Source organism: Colobus angolensis, unplaced genomic scaffold (assembly GCF_000951035.1).
Source record: "Colobus angolensis palliatus isolate OR3802 unplaced genomic scaffold, Cang.pa_1.0 Scaffold444, whole genome shotgun sequence".
NCBI classification, from domain to species: domain Eukaryota; kingdom Metazoa; phylum Chordata; class Mammalia; order Primates; family Cercopithecidae; genus Colobus; species Colobus angolensis.
Window position 1 is genome coordinate 2,417,372 of NW_012117866.1, and position 5,882 is coordinate 2,423,253.

Genomic DNA, 5,882 nt, shown 5'->3' on the forward strand with positions numbered 1-5,882 from the left:
AGCTTCCTGCCAGCTAGAATAACGACCAAGTCATAAGGTCCACTAGGAAAGGATTGAAGACATATTCAAAAACAAATACAAGATAGCTTGAAACCAGAAAAGAAAACTTTGCAGTGCAATGAGAAGTACCTTTTGACCCCTGGGACCTTAAAGACTGAATACCAGAGGTCAAGCAGGAAATGCTATGCGGAGATTGTCCTCCAGTTACTGGGACAGCAAGCCAGGCTGTTAGGGGTAAAGCTTGAACAAACATAAGCAGTGCCAAGCTGAGTTCATCTCAGAAAAGAAGGGTTATGTCTTTGTTTAGAGGCAAAGCAAAAGCACTTGGGGCCTAGATGCTCACAAATATCACTGACCAAAGTATATTTTAGCTCTATGTCAGTTGAAGTTAGGATCAGAAACAACCACTGCTACTCTGTAAACTTTTTTTTTCTTTCTCACTCTTTGGGGAGAATTTCATGTTTACCCTTAGTTGTCTGATAAAAACTCTGTTTGAACATTTACAATCTTGTCTCACATCAACTCGTCAGGATCCAAAAGATATCGACAGATGGGAATTACGAATCCACTCTCCCAAGATGAATGATGATTGTATGAAAGTTGCAGGCTTTGCTCAGGTGGCTTGAAAATAACTTTGATAAAAGAAGACTGTGAATCTTTAGCACAGAATAAGGAAAAATAAAAAGCAACTCAAGTATGTTATTATTTAATAAATGGAAAATTAAAAGTGTCTACAAAAATAGCTGAGATAAGATTTCAGGCTTAATTCCTAGAGGTTAGTGTTGACCAAGTTCCATTCTGTGCAGGTTGGAATGCATCTGGGAGTATTGAAATTAATCACTTGGAGAAGAGCCCAGGCATACTTGAACACATTCCAGAGAGGATGACCATGGTATGTTGACGTAGCTGAATATGAATAATGATATCAAAGCATCTGAGAATTTTGATCTTGGAGAAGAAAGATTGGAGAAAATATAGAGAAGCCTATAGGAGATGTGATTTTGTATCTGGAGATCAACCATGTAGGAAAAAAAGTTAGATGGTGCCATGACTTGGATATTTGACTCCTCCAATCCTCATGTTAAAATTTCATCCCTAGTGTTGGAGGTGGGGCCTCATGGGAGGTATTTAGATCATGGGAAGAGATCCTTCATGAATAGATTAATGCCCTAGCTGAGGGAAGAGATAAGTGAGTTCTCACTCTGTTCATTTCCACAAGAGCTGGTTGTTAAAAAAGCCTGGCACCTCTTGCCTCTGGCTCTCTTGCTTCCTCTCTTGCCATGCGATATCTGCACACACCAGCTCCCTTTTACCTTCTACCATGAGGATAAGCAGTCTGTGGCCCTTGCCAGATGCAGATGCCAAAACTTGAACTTTTCCAGACATCAGAATTGTGAGCCAAATAAACATTTTTCTTTATATATTACCCAGCCTCAGATACTTCTTCATAGCAACACAAAATGGACTAAGACAGATGGCCTGATGAGGTGGAAAAGATCTTCCCCACTAGGCTTTGAGATAACAGAGCAGCTTCTTAGAAGGAAGAGGGATGTGTCAGTGGTCCCCAAGACCATGCCCACATTCAATGATTTGGTAAGACTCACAGGACTCAGAAGTTGTTATACTACTCATACTTACAGTCTGTGATAGTGAAAGGACACAAACAAAATCAGCACAGGGGAAAGATGGATGGGCAAAGTGCAAGGGAAAGTAGACACAAGCTTCCAATGTGCAAGGGAAACTAGGCACACTTCCAAGTGTGTCCTCCCAGTGGGTGCACTTAATACCTCTGGCAATGAGTTGTAATAATATATCTAAAGTATTGTCAATTGGGAAAGTTCACTCAAACCTTGGAGTACAGAGTTTTTATTGGAGGTCAGACACAAAGGCACATAGTCAAACATGATTTTTGAATCTCTAGACTCTTAGAAGGAAACAAAAAGTGTTTACCACAATGTACACCGCTTGCATGCACTATTTACACAATCTTGTATGCATGGTTCAAGACGCTCCCCCCACCCAAAGCATGAAAAGCCCTCTAATCAATGGGAACATTCTAAGCACTTAAATCACAGGAAACTAACCAAGGCCCATCACTAAAGTGGGACTTTCTTGGGAATGTGCAGGGTTTGAGCAACCCAGGCCTGCTGTGTTAAGTCTTTCCTGTACAGGGGACAAGGCTGGTGAGTCCATGGTGGAGGTTTTGTGAAAACTGGCTCCTCTTGCCTGCAGTCACTTTTTGTTTTGTTTTGTTTTGGTTTTGGTTTGGTTTTGTTTGACATGGAGTCTCGCTCTGTCTCCCAGGCTGGAGTTCAGTGGCAAAATCTCAACTCACTGCAACCTCCGCCTCCCGGGTTCAAGCGATTCTCCTACCTCAGCCTCCCGAGTAGCTGGGATTACAGGTGTGCACCACCACACCCAACTAATTTTTGTATTTTTAGTAGAGATGGGGTTTCGCCATGTTGGTGAGGCTGGTCTCCAAATCCTGACCTCAGGCGATCCGTCCACCTCGGCCTCCCAAAGTGCTGGGATGATGGGCTTGAGTCACTGTGCCTGGACTGCCTGCAGCCTTCTTTTGTATGGTTCTTTGTGCAAAAGCCAGGGGAACTGGAGAGAGATTCATTTTGATTTAAAAATCCTTGCTCTGTCCTTGCTCTATGAATTTGTAATAAGATACTTTACTTTGGTGAATCTTTATTTTTAATTAGAGAGAGAGAGAGAGAGGAGATGAGAAAGCACGCACGGGGGCCAGATGCCTCCAGCCAAAGAAGGTGAGGCATAGAGATCTGTTACCACTATGGAAAATATCTGAATCACGTGGCACCAAATATGTCACTGGTGGAAGGTATCCAAGTTACTGGTGGCAAATCCATATGGATCTGCAGCAACCTCAATTCTTGCCTTCTCAGAAGAAAGAATTCAACAGAGGGGCATACGCAGGAAAAAGATGGAGGAAAGTTTCAGAGCAGGAGTGGAAGTTTATTAAAAAGCTTTAGAACAGTAAGGAAAGGAAGGAAAGAAAAGAAAGGAAGGAAAGTACACTTGGAAGAGGGCCAAGCAGGTGACTCGAGAAACCAAGTGCACTACACTTTGGTGAATCATGAAAGAAATGGTTAACATTGTTTATAAAGTGTGCCTGGTAGATGTTATGTGAAAACTTGTTTTCTTTTCCCCTGAGTTGGGGAAGGTGAGATTCCCGGTAAATCATCATATTTATTCCCTCACCCATTCTAAAACTCCAATATGTACATGAAATATCTGGGGATCTCATTAAAATACAGATTATGATTTGGTAGATTTGGAGATGGGCCCCAAATTCTGTGATTTTAACAAGCTCCTGGGTGATGTTGGTGCCACTGGTTCATGGACCACACGATGCCCAGGGGGTGGCAGCACTATGTCATGGGGGGAACTAGGGAGCAGGTTTAGTACACACTCATATTTATACCCCCTGACATCTTCTCTTGTTCCATTCCCTTCACCTCAACCTAGTACAACTTAGAGTGTTGCAGGGCAGTAGTTTTCAAGCATTGATTTTTGAAGCTATCAAGAATTACCTGGCTTTCCAGTTAAAAGTGAAGATTCTGGGTCCCCACTGCAACTGTGGTCCAATTCTGAGATGAAGCTTGGGAACATGCTGTTTTTGTTGTGTTTCTAAAGTGGAACCCTCTGTGATCTGATTTAGGTAGTGGCGACCCCAGGATCTCTATATGAAGGAGGCTGGGATCATCAATGTGATGGAAGGGAGGGCATGGATGCTGCTTAGAAGCTGTGTTGACATAGCAAGCACCCGGTTTCTGATGGCTCAGTGTATTAGTCCGTTCTCACACTGCTAATAAAGACATATCTGAGACTGGGTAATTTATAGAGAAAAAGAGGCTAAGTGGACTCACAGTTCCACATGACTGGGGAGGCCTCACAGGCCTGGCAGAAGGCAAAGGAGAAGAAAGGGCACATCTTACATGGTGACAGGCAAGAGAGCATGTGCAGGGGAACTCCCATTTATAAACCCATCAGAACTTGTGAGACTCATTCACTACCATGAGAACAGTATGAGGGGAATCACCCTCATGATTCAACGATCTCCACCTGGCCCCACCCTTGACACCTGGGGATTATTATAATTCAAGGTGAGATTTGGATGGGGACACAGCCAAACCATATCACTGAGATTGTGTATTTGCTTGGGTGACTCAGAGGGATGTATGGAGATTTTTATGTGGTCTAAATCCTTTTCAAGCCACCCCTCGGTGCAGTCACTGGAGGCAGGCCATCTGGGAACCACACTTCTCCTCACTTCAGGAAGGAACAAGGGACCAAGGGACCCTAGACAAGCTATTTTACTCTTTTAAGCCTAGTTTGTTTTATCAGTTGTAAGAGAGTAATAATGCTTACTTGGAATTGGATTTTATTTCATTTTTTTAAATTTATTTTTTAGAGTCGGGGTCTCGCTCTGTCACCCAGGATGGGGTTCAGTAGTGCAATCACAGCTCATTGCAGCATTAAACTCCTGGGCTGAAGTGATCCTCCCATCTCAGCCTCCCAAAGAGCTGGGACTACAGACATGTACCACCACACCTGGCTGTTTTTAATTTTTTTTTTTTTTTTTTGTAGAGATGCGGGTCTTGCTATGTTGCCCAGTGTAGTCTCAAATTCCTGGGCTAACACAATCCTTCTGCCTCAGCCTCCAAACGTGCTGGGATTAAAGATGTGAGCCATACTGCCCAGCAAAAATGGAATGGGTTTTATAATCAAAGAGCTCAGAGGAGACACCCAGGAAATTCTATTTGTTCTTTTTATTGGTTCTCTTATACCTGATTGGAGTAGGGACTTCACATTGAAACTAATGTAAATGTGTTTGACCTATTACTCTGTCTGTTCTCTTTCTCTCATTCAAGAATGATGCCGGGAGGATTAATAGGTGGAAGTAATACGAGCTCTGGTTTCATGGTCATGTCATTCGTTCTCCCAGCAGCTTGCATAATGCAGCCATCAAAAGTGGTAAGGAGAATGCTCTGGAGCTGTGCACACCTGGGATGGAAAAGTTCTGTCTAGATTTCTCATTACAAGGTTACCTGCCCCTCCAACATTAAAGGGAGCATTGGCACGGAATCCTGAAATGGAAAGGGACTTGGAAGTTCCAATCTCAGATGTTCCTTTGCTTGTACAGAGAAAGAGACTGAGATCAGGAAAGGTTTGATGATGACGTCTGTCAGTATTAGGAATACAAATCTATCCCCTTTGCTCTCACACAATTATTTTATCCACTGCACTATTCTGCTTCCCTACAAATAGGAGCAAATTAGCTTCCACCAAAAGAGTACACCCTGTGGGGAAATGACTTGAAGGTCAATAATACGTATTTGTATTGACTTAAAGAATAGTGAAGCTGCTAAAAGGGTCGATGCTAGTTTTCTTCCCTTGACATACTTATTAATAATTTAGGATATGGGGAAAATAATATGCCTTTTGAAATTGATATTAGTTGTAAAGCATCATATACCAGAGGAAAAGTGAAGTAAAGCCAGGAGACCAAAATGTTAGATTGTGAGATTAAAATAATGCTAGATATACCTTCGAATGGGCAAATGATGCACAGTGTGAGTATAAATAAGTATCTGTATGCTGTTTTGCTTTTTATTGTAGTTTATGTTTATGGTTGGATTAAAGTGGTTATGTTTTAATTGTCTAAAAAAATGATACCAGTTGTCCTCTATCCAAATGAACCTTGTCTATCAAAGTAGTCAACTTGTAAGGCCATGTGCTTATTCCAATGATGTTGGCACTACTTAAAACATTTTTTAATGCCTAAGCCTTTTTCTTTAAATACTCTTATTAATGGCAGATTTTTGTAGAGAATCTAGTATGTTGGGTATGATGCA